The sequence below is a fragment of the Pipistrellus hanaki genome (assembly GCF_964339955.1).
Source record: "Pipistrellus hanaki genome assembly, chromosome: 17".
In the NCBI taxonomy this organism is placed as follows: domain Eukaryota; kingdom Metazoa; phylum Chordata; class Mammalia; order Chiroptera; family Vespertilionidae; genus Pipistrellus; species Pipistrellus hanaki.
In genome coordinates, this window is record NC_140519.1 from 34,594,265 (window position 1) to 34,610,504 (window position 16,240).

The 16,240-nt window shown below is 39.7% G+C and overlaps 1 pseudogene across 1 annotated transcript; it reads left to right on the plus strand.

Annotated features, from left to right (window-relative positions):
- Positions 1 to 12,398: 12,398 nt before the first annotated feature.
- On the plus strand, positions 12,399 to 15,789 carry LOC311611800 (peroxiredoxin-1-like; annotated as a pseudogene). Its single transcript has 2 exons — positions 12,399 to 12,424; positions 15,153 to 15,789. The product of its transcript is annotated as a peroxiredoxin-1-like (transcript).
- Positions 15,790 to 16,240: the final 451 nt, after the last annotated feature.

The window sequence follows — 16,240 nt, forward strand, 5'->3', positions numbered from 1 at the left end:
AGAAGATTGATAAGAAGATCATGAACCAATGTGTCTTATTAGCAGGCCACCGCCTGCCAAGAATTCACTGGTGTTCCCTGAAATAAGACTGTACGTACACGCAGAGGCATTTATAAAGCGGGTCTAAACCTCCTTTCAGAAGGAGGAAGTTGTCCTCGGGCAAGGTGGGGTTAAAAGCCCGTTTTTCTGTTGCTAAGCGATTGGGCAGGGGAATAAGCAAGGAAAGAGTATAAATGACTAGTTACATGGAAGTTATGCTGTCTCTATTAGTGTTTGAAAAAACATGTATACAAACATAATTTCCTTTCTGAACTCATCTTGTGGTCCACAAATTATATATTTTTGTGAGGTTTTTTTGTTTTGTTTGTTTGTTTTCTAACTTTACCTAAGAGATTCATTTTTGACCTTATTAAAAATGATTTTACAGAGAGATTACCCCAGAACAATAATAACCTTGCCCACACACACTCCTGAGCTGTCTTAAGTTTCCTGACCTCAACATTTAATGTACTGACTCTGCATATCTATGCAATTCAAATCACTAGGCACCTACTCTTATCTTTTTGTGTGTGTGTGTGTGTTTTTTTTCCTGGGGGCTTCATTTCTTCCAAAATACTTCATGCTTCCAAAATCCTAAGCAAGGTCATAGGCTTTTATTTCCCTTGTACTTTTTTAGCTTTTATTTTATTATTATCATTATCATCATTATCATCATCATCATCATTTTGATATGTTTTTATTGATTTGAGAGAGAGAGAGAGAGAGAGAGAGAGAGAGAGAGAGAGAGAGAGAGAGAGAGAAATATCAATGTGAGAGATAAATATGGGTCAGTTGCCTCCTGCACACACCCTGACCGGGAATTGAACCCACAACCTAAGTATACATTCTGATCGGGAATTGAAACAACAACATTTCAGTGTAGGGACAATGCTTCAACCAAGTGAGTTACCCAGCCAGGGCACTTTATAGATTTTATATCATCTTTCCTTCTCCACTCATTCATTTTTTTGGGGGAGGATTATTTCTTCAGTTCTCCACTAATAATAATAATAATAATAATAATAATAATAATAATAATAAACAGTTTGCATCTACCTAGCATTTACTATGTGCCAAGAAATAAGTGCATAGATTAATTTCTTTATTCTCCACAACAACCTTATTTCTATTGATTGTTATGTTACTATCAGATTTTATAGTTGAAGACTCTCAGGCACAGAGAGCTTAAGTAAGTTGCCCCACAACACATAACCAGTTAGTTGTAAAACCAGAATTTGAGCCCAGGTAGTCTGGCACCAAAGTCTGTGACTAGTATACATTAATAGAATTTAAGCAGAACTGATGTATTAAACCTCCATAGAAACCTTTTTAACAATCCTTCATGCAATTTTTTTCTCTCCTGGTGTGTCTCTGGATGATAAAGGTCCAGAACAAGAATGCATAGCCTAGGACCTACATTCATCTCTTAAATGAGTGAAATTTGGGGTCTGAGAGATGCTAAGAAATAAAATGCGTTTAGCTTCCTATCATAAGGATAAAATACCTTGTTTACTAGTCATTCACAGGAAGGACTTTAGATTTGAAATCCCAAGGCTGTTCAGTGACCAGAAAATTTAGATGGCCAGGCTATTTTTTTAACAGACACCTATCTCCATACATTCCTAGCCACATTTTCATTGTGTCACAGTAATAGATCAGGTTCTCAAAGTAGACCTACGTTAAGATCATCTTAGGCAAACTCCTTCAATCTGCCGCGGAGATTTGGCAGATACAAAGGAGAACAGAGACGAGTCAGAGAGGGCAAGCTGGAACTGTTTTAAGTTGAATTTATCTGCACACATTGGATTTGTTTGAATCGTAAATGCAGGGGAAACTAATATCAGGTTGTTAGCACCCTGTATGTTTGGATTTCACTTTCACCAAGGTCTCTGAGCACTTCGATTGCTATACTGACTATATTTTTATAAACTTATTTTAAATTTATGAAAAATATTTCCTATGCACATCTATGCAATTTTATATCAATGCCTAACTGCGATTCCTGCATACCTTATTATTTTTTCTGCATGACAGCATTTTACTTTCCCTCTCTATTTCCAATACTTTTCCTCCCCTACCCAACCTTTTACCCTTCCATTTTTCCATGTTTTAAAAATACTATGCAAAGACACTTTATATACACATAAGAATATATTTACTCACACCTAAATATGAATATACATATAAACTCACATAAATGTATCCACATTATTTATGCATAGTTACATATACACTTTGAGTACACACACAAATGTGTATATATTATAATAGCATGCTTTCTATAAAGTTTTTTTCTGTGTCCTTCACACCTTCCTTTGTAGAAATTAAGAGGGGCCTCCAAAACTCTGTATCCTTGCATGGTGCACCTTCTTCCACCTTGCAAAGTCTCAAAGTCTCAGAGGCCATTAGGGCTCATCTCACCACGCTCTTAGCCCTAAAGGTGGTTGGCAAACTCATTAGTCAACAGAGCCAAATATTAACAGTACGTTTGAAATTTCTTTTGAGAGCCAATTTCTTAAGCTTAAACTTCTTCTAATACCACTTCTTCAAATACAGACTCGCCTAGGCCGTGATGTTTTGTGGAAGAGCCACACTAAGGAGCCAAAGAGCCGCATGTGGCTCGCGAGCCGCCGTTTGCTGACCGCTGCCCTATGTAACGGGTAGCTACAATAACTTCATGTAGCCTCTATAATTCCGAGTCCTCCCCCTGCCCCTGTGCTCTCTGGAACCTAAGGTCCATCAGAAATGCTCTCCTCTGACTTTTCCTCCACCTTTGCAGATGTTTCCTGCGGCTGCAGCAACAAATGGCTACAAACTTGGTGAAAACCGAATCCTCTCAATTCTCGATTCCCGAGGCCTGGTCTCACCAGGCTGAAATGAAAGCGTCAGCAGGCCTGTGCTCCCTCCCATGGCTCTAGGGGCGAACCATTGCTCACCTCTTAAAGCTCCTGGTGGCTGCTGGCTTTCCTTGGCTGGTCACTTCACTCCAAACCTTAAGAGGATCACCTTCAAATCCCTTTCCCAAGTGCCTTTTCTTCTGTCTGTGGTATATCTCCCTCTGCCCCGCTCTTCTAAGGGTACATGTGATTGCATTTAAGGCCTACCTGAATAAGTCTTACCTGGAGACCCTTAACTTAATTACATTTGCAAAGACGCTTTTTCCAAATAAGGTAACATTTGCAGGTTCCGGAGATTAGGAACTGATACTTTGGAGGCCATTAGGCAGCCAATATGAGACAGTTTGCTCTATCTCAAACCTGACTCTTCCCTAAGGAACCTGTGTCTCCTGCAGCGCCCTCAAAGGTGGCTGGGTCTTGGGGGGGGGGGGGGGGGGCGCGGGCAGTTAGTCTCACACAGCTCAGAAGTTAGGTAACATCTTACTCATTCCTTTATCAATAACATTGTCCCTCTCTCCTTCCAAAGAAATGCTAACTTCAGCGCTCATGCTATCACACTATCCATCATCTATAGACCCTCCAGCTACTTCTGAAGATTTTATTACATAGCTGGCTCTCACTTCTCCTAATGCTACTCCTGTTACAATGATGATTTCAATATCAATGTATGCGATATGCCCATACTTTCGTTTCTCAGTCTCTTAACCTTCTCTCTCCTAATATCTTGAGACGTCAGTCTATCTTGGTGCTTTAGTTTCATGATTATACACTAAATATTGTCAATAATAATAACAGTAATAATAATAACTGTATCCCTTTTGCAATCTTAAATTTCAAACACTGCATCACTCCTGTCTTTTTAGCTCATTTCCTCTAATACCCCAATTCCAAACACACATTTGATCTATCTGGGATCTATAATCTCTTGATCCTGTCATAGTTATACTTCACCCCTTTTATGTCACAGTCCCCTCCCTACAGGGCCATTCTTTATGTCACCCTGCCCTGTTTATATGCAACTCGGCTTACTCCAGATGTGTACCCAGAGAGCTGGATGTGACTGGAGAAAAACCTCGGCTGATGGGAGCTCACTTTAAATATATAGCCTCAAGAACTCTACTGCTTCCCTGCTGGTGTGGCTCAGTGACTGAGCATCGGTCTATGAACCGGGAAATCACAGTTCGAATTCTGGTCAGGGCACATGCCCAGGTTGTGGGCTCTATCCCCACTGTGGGGCATGCAGGAGGTAGCCGATCAATGATTCTCTCTCATCATTGATGTTTCTGTCTCCCTCTCATTCTCTTCTATTTGAAATCAAAAACATATATTTTTTAAAAAGATCATCAGTGTGCTGACAAAAGCCTACTGCATTTCCATAGTCATTGCCTTCACCACTTTCCTAGATGACATTTCCCTACCTTTTATTTCTTTTCAAACTTCCAGTGCTGCCTTCCATCTTCATCCTCAGCTAATGATCTTGCTTCTGTATTTCATCATGAAAATGCAAGAAATTAGAGGACATCTCTCACTCACTGTCATCACTACATCTGCCAGCACCCAGCTTCTCTACCGTATACCCAGACTTCCTTTTATTTATGATACAGGAACAATCATGCACCTTCTAAAACCATTCCTGCCATCTGTGCATTAAGATCCTTTGCCTCTAGTTACCTTAAAACGTCACTCTAGCTCATGTCTCCTGTCACCAATTTTCTTCTACCGGATAGTTTTCATTAGCATGCAGCTGTTCTGAAATGCCTATCTTAAAAATCAAAACAAAACAAAGCACCCCCTTCCAGCTACTGCTATTTTACTCTTTCCCCTTCTAAATCAAAACTCTCTTGCAAGATTTGACTGTGATTGTCTCTTGCCCTCATTTTCCCACTCTGACTTGAAACCTCTCCAATCAAATTTCCATCCCCATCACAATAAAAAGTATCTTGAAAAGATAAAAGATAAAAGATGCATAAATGATCTATTTCCATGTTACTAAAGCCAATGGCTTTATCTTACTCTACCCAGCAGCCACTTTTTCCCGGGGTGTTCTTGAACCTCTTTTTTTTTTGGCTTCCTGGAACCTGCTCTCTTGTTTCTCTTCCTACCTCACTTACTGGCCATTGTTCTCCAACCTGTACAATCTGACCTTTGTCCATTGGTCACCATCATATGCCCAAATGCATAAAATCACACAGAGTGAATAAATATATAGAATATGTTTTTGTTTTGTTCTGTAAAAATAGGGCCATGCCATTAACAGTTTTACATATTGCTATTTCAATACATCGTGGATATCCCTCTAAGTCAGTTGATAAGGCTCAAATTAATTCTCCTTTTTAAAAATGTATTTGTTGATTTTAGAGAGTGAAAGAGAGGAGGGAAGGTGAGAGAGAGAGAGAGACAAACAGAGAGACAGAGAGACAGAGAGAGATTCGTTGTTTCACTTACTTAATGCATTCCCATGGATGATTCTTGTATGTGCCCTGACCAGGGATCTAACCTGAAAACTTGATGTAGCTAGATGATGCTCTAACCAATTGAGCTACCCAACCAGGGCCTCAAATTCATTCTTTTTTATGTCTGGATTGTATTCTGAGAAGTAGGGATGCAATAATTTATTTAACTATTCCAATTTTATGAGTAATTCTTTATTATTTAAACTTTATTTGAATAAATAAATTTGAAAATTTATTTACTTGAATTTAATTTTATTTTTAAAATATATTTTAATTGATTTTTAGAGAGGAAGTGAGAGAGAGAAACATCAATAATGAGAATCATTGATTGACTGCCTCTTGCATGCCCCCTACTGGGAATTGAGCCTGCAACCCTGGGCATGTGCCCTTGACCGGAATAGAACTTGGGACCCTTCAGTCCACAGAACGAGGCCTTCCACTGAGCCAAACCAAGTAGGGCTATATTTATTTTTTTTTACTGTGGTGAATAATGTGGTAATTAACATCCTTCCATTTTTATTCCTGTCGGGTAGTTTCCCAAGAGTAGGACTTCTGAAACCAAGGACATATGTATATTAAATAATAGCTATTTTGTGATTGCTTCTCACAAAGCCTATATTAATTAACATTTTTGCTAACAGCGTTCTCTATTGCTGTATTCAAAAAATGTTTTTACTCTTTCAATTTTTTGCCAGTATGACATAAAGCGTTTCTATCTAGATGTTGAGTAACCTGTCACTGTATTATGTACAGGTTACTATTTGTATATTATTAATTGCAGTCTCTTAAAAGCCTGTAAATGGCTGAGCCAGAATATAAAGCTAGGCAGTTTGATTCTGGATATATATTACATTTCTTCTTCATTAGAGGAGCTACTAAAGTGTGGTGTTACTAATCCAGTGCTTAACTGATTAAGTCAGATTGCTTTCCAATGCTTTTCTGAGGAAGGCAGTATTTCAGAGGCATGATGCTGGCCATGAAATATTTTCTCCTGGATGTCTAAGCCAAGAGTGCTGGCAGGGCTTGGGGAAAGAGGCACTGAGAAGGAGTGTGGTGCCAGGAGCCAGTGCCCAGACCAGCGGACCTTCAGTTCACTCCTCTGATTGACTCCGAAAAGCATTTTCCCCATTTCTGGTTGAGCTTCAGTAACCGAGGAGATTAGATCTCAGTAACCCTGAGATCGCAACAGAAATCTCATTTCTCATTTAAGGTATCCAATCAGCTTTCATGTTTTCATCTTTCTGCCTGCCCCCAGTAGGCTCACTATTTGTCTACAAACACCAGGACTTCTCTTTGGTCGTTGCGACTCATATGGATAAGTTGTCTCTAGTACCTTTAGTGTGGAAACTATAATAACTGTTATAAAGAACAGAGGATCTGTGAGTCAGAGATTTCTGCCAAAGTGAAACACAAAATAAAGCCCTTTCACAAACATAATAGTTAAATAGGAGGGGAGTAGGAAGGGGAGAGAGAGAGAGAGAGAGAGAGAGAGAGAGAGAGAGAGAGAGAGAGAGAGAGAGAGAGAGAGGAGAGAGAACACTCTGGTATCAAGCCACCCAATTTCTCAACTACCTTCAAGTCAGTTTCAACAGAGGGGCTACTCAATCCCTCCCAGTAGAGTGAGAAATGTTTTATGTTCAAGGAAAGCACTCAAAGTGGGTCTTAATAGCGTTTTCTCTATACTAGGTTAGGACAACATCTGGAGACAGCATGGCAAAGCTTATTTTCCCTTTTATTTAACATGAAAATTGAAATTAGTGAAACTTACATTGTTTCATGTCTGTGCATAGCCTGGCATATTTGGGGTCTGACTAGAAACTATATAAACTTTGGTGATAAGAGAGACTTACCACATGTCATTAACATGTTTATTATTAGACGAACTTCTTTTGTCAGCCAAGCTTTTTTTTAATAAATCTCCTAGTTTACCAATTTTGGTTTTATTATTATGATTTATTATTCTTATCATCCAGCCATTAGTGAAAAAAAAAGAAGCAGCAAGAGAGAAAATGAAGAGAAGCAGTAGACCCAGATCAAGCTGTATCCCAGGCCACTCCGACGATGATATATAAGGATGGGCATGAAGAAATTAGTTCTGAGTCTGATTGTCCCTTACTCATAAAACTATGCTCAATATCCCCATAAAGATATGCCACTACTCGTATTGTTCTATCTATAGATGGACTGTAAAATAAACACAATTTACCGTGTAGGTTAATAGGATTGACTGTTCATTTTAACAAGCACCACGCTAATAAATCCAAGGGCAGGGATGTCACCTCCTTACAAGCCCCATAGCTTTGCCTTTTTGATGGTTGGAAGCTGCTGCTGGCGGTGCTGTAGCAAACCATACCCGCATATGTCTCATTCGTTTATTTCCTCCCAACACCAACCATTCATGTCTTCCTTCTCTTCTGCAGATCTTTCTGTTTCTCCCCTTTCTCTTCCTTTCACTTTTCACTTATTCTGTTGTAACCTGGGTACGTTTTTAGACCCAGGGTTTATAGCAAGGACTAGGACATGCTTTATTTTCAATATGCTCAGAGTCTAGTGAAAGAGAAATACAAAAAAAAATTATTACAACATAATTTGATAAAGTGATGTGTATGGTGGTATATATGGAGGAGGAAACACCCGAATGATCTGAGGTGAGGGTCAAGAAGACATCAGAAAGGGAATTCTTCCTGATGTTTGTCTTCATAAGAGGACCTCAAAGAAGGGAATACCTCTCCAGATATTTCATTACTATCTTCCAAGTGTTTAGTATAGGACCTTTAATAAACACATGCCATGCGATTAGATGGATGAATATTCTAGTTAGAAAAGAAAGAGATAAAATGTATTCCAAGGGCATCATGCCCAAAGATGAAGAAGCAACAAGGAATCTGGTTAGCATGTACTGAGCCAAAAATGACAAAGAAAAAAAAAAAAAAAAAAACTTTAGATTGTTTTAAGATGATAAGATTACAAGTAATTTTCCTATGTTTTTTTTTTTTAATAATTAAAGTTACAGCTTATACTATTTGTGGGAGCAAAATATTTTGCTTTTAAGAAAAATCTTATGTGTTCATCAATTTTTTATTCTATGTTTTTCTTACTTTATACCAACAATACTGTCTAGGTTGCTACAAAACCTTTATAATTATTTTGCAAATGGATACATGATAGCACTTTAAGTTTCCTCATCACTTACCTAACCATTGTGGTGTTGTGGTTTTTTTTTTTTCGGTTTTTTTTTTTTTTCAGTATTATAATTAACCATAAAAAACGTGCCATTCCTGGGAGGGGACAGGAGAAGTGGTATGTGTGTAGTTCAGTGTGAGCTGTACTTCCACAGGAAGCCACATCTTGTGGAGCCTCCCAGGGCTATGAAAAGCTTTGCAAAAGATTTTATGGACCTTAAATAATCTCCCCAACCCAAATCACATTTGGATCAAGATTTCTCCAACTGGGGACCATAGTGGCTACCAAAATGACCAGTCACCTCAAGAATCAAGTGACTCGCACCAAGGGAGAGCTAGTGGCCATGTCTCCTCCCTCACTGCCTCAGAAAGGTGCTCAGAGAGACCCCCTGGGGCCACCCTGCACCGGGCAGCCCTAGAGCTCAGCCTCCTGAAGCTAAATAACTGGGGCAGCTGCAGTGACAGGAGTGATGAAAAATCCCAGGAGGACTTGGAGACCATGATGATTAACTCAATGCTTCAACTTGATTGGCCATGGGGTCCCAGATCAGTCTTGTTCTGAGAGTCTGTGAGAGTGTTACTTGATGAGATTAGCATTAGGTGTGGTAAGCTCAGTATAGCAGACTGCTCTCCCAACCTGGATGGGTACAACCCAATCTAATGCTTTGAGGCCTGAAAAAGAACAGGTAGAGGAAAGAAAAACTCACTCCTTTTCCCCCTGCTTCGGAGCTTGAGTTGGAACATCACATTCTCCTGCACTCAGACTGGGATGTAGACCATTGGCTCACGTTCTTCTCAGGCCTTTCCTGGACCTCCAGCTTGCAGACTGCAAGTGCAGGACTCCCAGTCTCCTCCATAATCATGTGTGTGGATTCCTCGTATTCTCCTCTCTCTCTCTCTCTCCACCTGCCCTGCACCCTCAGATAAAATATGGTACAATTGGAGTCTCAGAACATTTGACTTGAGATTTACATCTAATAATATTTTTATTGCTGACCAAAGTTTTGAGCTGGGCAAAGTAGGTGTGAGAAGAAGGAGCTAATCTCCATTTATAAAATAGGTCTACTGCTTCACAGTAATTTAATCGGGCATTTCTTTGGCATCTTCCAGGTGCGTTGGCTTTTGGAATGGGGGTCACTTTCACCATAAATCCTTCTTCTGACCTCTGCGGAGCATTTCTCTCATATTTTTATTACCTCACACTGTAATGTCGTGCATCGTACGGCATTAGATTTACCTGCTTGTATAGGAGAACCTTTTTGTATTAGTTTCCCAGGGCTGTTGTAACAAAGTACCATAAATAGGGGTGGCTTCAAATAATACAAGTGTATTATCTCATAGTTCTGGAGTCTAGAAATCTAAAAATCAGGGTGTCAGCAGGGCCATGCTCTCTTTGAAACCTGTAGGGAACAATCTTCCCTCGCCATTTGTGGTTTCTGGTGTTTACCAGAAGTCCTTGGCATTCCTTGGCTTAGAGATGCATCAGTCCAATCTATTCCTCTGTCATCACATGACAATCCTTTCCCCGTGTTTCTCTTTCCTCTTCTTAGGAGGACACCAATCATATTGCAGGAAGGGCCCACCCTACTCCAGTAGGAGCGCATCTTAATTACTTACATCTGCAATGACTCTATTTCCGAACAAGTTCATATTCTGAGATCCTGGGACTTCAACATACATTTTTTTTTTGGAGGGGGGAGGGGAGAGGGTTATGTCTATTCATCTTTTTTACTTGTATATCCTAGCTCTTATTCCATTGTCAAGCGCCTAGAACATGTCCAATAACATATTGGTGATAAATGAATGTATAAGGGATTAAGTCCTTACTGAGAAGTCACATTCCATTCTTGCATGGAAGAAATTCAGGCCCCGTCAGTCCCACCGCTGTGAGCTTCTTTAGTCTCAGCACTGATTTGGTCTCAGCCGTTTGGAAAAGGTCCCTGAGAGGTAACTGTGTGATTACATCTCTGAAAACCCAGAACAGACAGATTGTATTTAAATTTCACAAAGAATATCTTAATGCATGGAATTGTGTGCCTATTGTTTGAAGTTTCAGGGGATTTCAAAGGTCTTTGCCCTTGTATCTCAGGTTGAATGGGTTTTTGTTTGTTTGTTTTTTGTAGGTGGCAATTTAATGACTCATGGAACTTACATAAAAGGTTTTCTTAGCACCTTGTCAGTGTGGCTCAGTGGCTGAGTGTTGACCTATGAATCAGGAGGTCATGGTTCAATTCCTGGACATGACCAGGTGGCAGGCTTGAAGCCTAGTGTGGGGTGTGCGGGAAGCAGGCAGGCAAAGATTCTCTCTCAATAAAACTATAATTTTAAAAAGAAATAAAAAGTGATTCTCTCTCATCATTGATGTTTCTGCCTCTCTCTCCCTCTCTGAAATTAAAATATGTGTGTGTGTGTGTGTGTGTGTGTGTGTGTGTTTTAAGGTTTTCTTGAGTAGCTGCAAAACGAGTAGTTTTACCCATCCACAGGCCAGTTTTAAAAGTTAACGTAAAGACATTAACTGGGAACATTAACTCAGTCAGGCACAGGGAAGCTGTGAGTAGGGTCAGTCACATAACCAGTTCAATGGTCTCAACAGCCCATTTCTATTCCAAGGCTGCATCCTTGGAGGAGCTTCTGGGATCCCGGGAGGCAAGTGGAAAGCATTTTCCAAGGACAACAGAGGGATGGGGAACTTCCAGCTGCCTGGGTCAGCTTGTGGGTCAGCTAGCAGACTTTTTGATGACCTCCTTCAACAGGTTTTCATTTGCAATTCTCTGATGAATATTTGCAAACCACGCCTCTGATAGAGTTAATTTCCAAAATATATGAGGAACAAACCTCCCCACCCCCCAAATGATCTGATTAAAAAATGGGCAAAGGATCTGAATAGACATTTCTTCAAAGAAAACATTAAAATGGCCAAGAGGGCCGAAGCCGGTTTGGCTCAGTGGTAGAGCGTCGGTCTGCAGACTGAAAGGTCCCAGGTTCGATTCCGGTCAAGGGCATGTACATTGGTTGCAGGCACATCCCCGGTAGGGGGTGTGCAAGAGGCAGCTGATCGATGTTCCTCTCTCATCGACGTTTCTGGCTTTCTATCTCTCTCTCCCTTCCTCTCTGTGAAAAAATCAATAAAATATATTTAAAAATAAAATAAAATGGCCAAGAGGTATATGAAATAATGTTCAATATCACTAATCATCAGGGGACTCAAGTAGGTTGACTTGTTTTTAAGCCTTTTAGGAGAGACAAAGAATTTATCTGAGTTGTAAGAATGACATCTTGTGGCAAACTCTGGATGTGCAGAAAAGTATAAGCATGAGAAAGGAAAATAAATGGAGCTATTCCTTTTAGCTGTTAATCATTAGAAAGGAAAAGAACAAAGATTTTATATATTTACATAATATATATCAGAAATCTATTCACAAATGGACAAATGCATTTTTTTTTTCTTAAAGAGAAAGTTAGCATGATAGCCTAACACATATTTTGTGGAGTTCATCAGAATTGATTTTGGCCTTGGAGAAGAAAGTGAGGGAAAGAGAAAACATTAAGGAAGAGACCATTCAGGAAGTGAGCAGGAGGACACAGATGGATGGAAGTGTTCCTGACTAAAGCCTAATGCTCTGGAGTTCTTATCAGAGATGTCAAATACTATGAGGGAGGTTCTGGGATACTTTGACAATATTAGACACTTAGGCAAGAATAGCAAATCATAGAAATCCTCCGATAGCCCAATCTGTGGGCCAGACACAAATGGACACTTTCCCCTGTATTATTTGATTCTCATAACATCGCTGTCAAGTGGGTAGATGTGATATTTATCTTACAAGATGAGGAAACTGAAGCACAGGTGTAAGTAAGTACCTTGTCCATAATCTCAGAGCTCATCCGTGGCCAACTGGGGACTAGAACAGTGATTGTCAACCTTTTTCATCTCATGGCACATATAAACTAATTACTAAAATTCTGCAGCACACCAAATGATGTGTTATATATATATTTTTTTTGCAGATCTGACAAAAATAGGCATAATTTTGAATCATTCACACCAGATGGCTATTGTTGTGCTGGCTACTGTTATTTTTTTAAATTTAATAATCTAATAGAAAAGAGGTCAGTGCCCCTGACTAAATAGACAAGTATTGCATGTTTTAAAAATTCTCACAGCTCACCAGTTGAAAATCTCCGATTTAGAAGAATAAGGAATGGAAGGTCAGAGCGACTCAAGTTTGGAGAAGGAGGGAGAGAGGAGAAATGAAGTGGGAAAGGTGGAAAGGGATGAAATCCTGTTGGGACCTGTGGCCGTGTTAAGAAATTTGTGTTTCGTCCCAATAGTAATTAAACCCATCAGACAAGTTCTAAGCAGAGAAGTAGCAAATTAAAGTTTGCCTTTTTCAAACGTCAGTCCAGCTGCGGTATGAACAGAGATCTTGACTGGTCCTTTGTGCGTTTCGATTAACAGGAGGGGACAATCCTCATTAATTTACCTCCCTGTTTGCTGTATCTGTAAAAATAGCACTGCTGCTCGACAGTGACACTGCAGCATGGGAGAACCAACCAATCTGTTCTCACACATTCCTGACGAGAGGAAGGTTAGGTGTTATTTGTGCAAAAGATATTGAATATAAGGCATGGGGGAAATGAAAAAAAATAGGTCAGCCTCAGAGCAAAATGAAATACTGAAAGTATAATGCAATGATACTCGGTAGACTCACACTACAAAATGCCGACGAATAAGAAAAAAATTATTTATGCTCATAGTTTCCTGGTAATTTAGCTCTGTGCATGCAATTCAAGTAATTTTAGAAATGATTTGCAAGGTAGACGTTCTGCCATACAAGGAAATGGCCAACTTGACCTTGTTGAGTCTCATTTTCTCAATCTCTGGAGTTGACTGAATGATTCAGGTTTGCACATATACAAATCTTAAAAATACTAGCCCCAGTGGCATCTCTGTAATAGCTCTTGAGCAATCAGCTAATTGAAGGTTTGGTTATGAGCAGAGACCCTAACAGAACATGAGCTTCTTAAGAAGGAGTACCAGGCCATATCACTCTTCCTTTCACTGTATCTAACTTAATGCTCTGCATATCTAAAATGCTTTGCATATCTGAAAAAAGTTAAGTGTTGAATGAATGAATGGGGCAGCCATGTTCTTCTGCTCTCCAATGCCGGTGCTCCTGGTTCTCAGGCCTTTGGGTTTGGACTCGAACTACACCATCCATTTCCCTGGGATCCCAGCTAACAGATGGCAGACCATGGGACTTCTCAGCCTCCATAATTATTGCGAGCCAACTCCTGTAAAAAATTTATTTCTATGTATATCTTATTGGTTCTGTTTCCCTAGAGAACACTAACTAATACACGGGTTTTTGCAAGCAGAGAATTGAAGTGGGGAGGACATGGGCAGGAGCTGCCTAAGAAGAGGGGTTGGGAAAAATATAAACCTATTGATGTGATCTTTATAATGTCTAAGGACTTCCTGCCATTGTAAAGTTATAATTAGTTTCTGTGTGCCAGTGCTTATAATAAGCGTGCTGTATACAAGATCTTTAAATTACACATTGACACTAAGAAATAGGTGTATCACCATACTATCAATCATCCAGTCACCAAGGCTTATAAGTTTAGATTCTCCCTGTCAGCCACCCTTTCATTGGGTAGGCAATATGGAGCCTGGGAATATTTCTGATGAAGGTGTCACAGAATAGGAATTGTGCTTTAGTTGAAATTTAACAGCAAAACCCTCAAAGATCTAAAATAGGAATCCAAGGAGGGTTGTTCAGAAATGTAGCCATGAAATTTGGAAACGATTGGTTGAATATGACCCAATACATAGTTATTACAATATTATCAACTATTACATATGTTCCCTGTGCCATAATTTACATCTCCATGACTATTTTGCAGCTTTCAATTTGTACTCCTAAATCCCTTCTCCTTTTTCACCCATCCTCTGCAACTCCCCTCTCTTTCAGTAACCTTCAAAATATTCTCTATATTATTCTGTTTCTATTATGCTTGTTTTGTAGATTCCATATATAAGTGAAATCATATAGCATCTGTCTTCTTATTTCATTCAGCACAATATCCTCTAGGTCCATCCATGTTGTTACAGATGGCAAGATTCCATTCCATTCCGTTGTATTACGCTCTACTTCTGTAACCATTCATCTATTGATGTGACTTAGGTTGCTTCCATATCCTGGCTATTAAATAATGCTGCAATAAATATATGGATATACATGTCTTTCTAATTTAGTGTTTTGGTTTTCTTTGGATAAAGTGGAATTGCTGGGTCATTCTTAGTCTCTTATTAGATAGCCTTTGTTTTAAAGTCTATTTTGTCTAAGTATTGCTACCCCAGCATTTTGTTTACATTTTCACGAAATATTATCTTCTATCTCTGTACTTTTAGCTATTTCTTTTGATCTGAAGTGAGTCTCTTATAGACAGCATATGTAAAGGTCTTATTCTGTCATCCATCCGGTCTCCACATGTCTTTTGGAGCATTTAATCCATTTGCATTGAAAGTAATTGATATGTGAGTCATCCTCCTGATGGTCTTGGTATTTCTGTCTCAGTGCTGCTGGTAGCTGGATATCTTCAGGAAACGCTAAAATTGGGCACCCTTCTCCAAACTTTAGAGCCACAGCTGTTATGCCAGATGGTCAGTTCAAAGATATCAGCCTATCTGACTGATATCTTTGAAATATGTATTCTTCTTTTACCCCTCTTTGCCTTTGTGTGCCCCATGGGGATCATTTCTTTCATTGATAGAGCAGCAGAATTTAATAAACACAACTGCCAAGTGATTGGTGCTTCTGTGGATTCTCACTTCCGTTACCCAAGAAACAAGGAGGACTGAGCCCCATGAACATTCCCTTGCTGTCAGGCCCCAAGTTCACCACTGCTCAGGACTATGGGGTCTCAAAGGCCGATGAAGGCATCTCATTCAGGGGGCCCTTTATCACTGTATCCTTCACCAGATCACCATAAGCATCCCTCCCTGTTGGCCGCTCTGCAAACGAGACTCTGAGAGTAGTTCAGGCTTTTCAGTTCCCTGGCAAACGTCGGGAAGTGTACCCAGCTGGCTGGAAGCCTGCTAGTGATACCATGAAACCTGATGTCCAAAAGAGCAAACAATATTTCTCTAAGCAGAAGGAAGTGGCAGTGGATGGTCATGAGAACAAAACCTCTTTTGAATATTGCCAAGCTTAAAACACAAGATCTTAGACTTAGCCCAGATGTAGTATGGGCCATGACAGGCCTTTCCTGCAGGGTTGGGGGGATGGGAGGGAGGAAGAGCCAATTTTCTTCCTTTGGAGCAAATAACCCGAATTTATGGAGCAGGCAGAAGATATAACTGGAAAGCTATTGGGTCTAAGCTATGAAAGGCCTTAATCGACAGACTAAAGAGTCTGGATTATAGTCTGGAAAATTATATTGCTTCTGTTCTATACTTTTCCCCCCCTCTCCTTTTGGGATCCAATTACATATATATTATACTTTATACCTAATCTCAAATCTCTAATGCTCTTTGTTTATATGTGTTTTGTCTATCTTCACTTTAATATCTAACATTTTCTTCTTTTACTAAGTTTGGACTTAGTCTATGCTTCTTTTTCCTAGTTCTGTAAGGTGTAAAATTAGGTATCAATTATAGATCTTT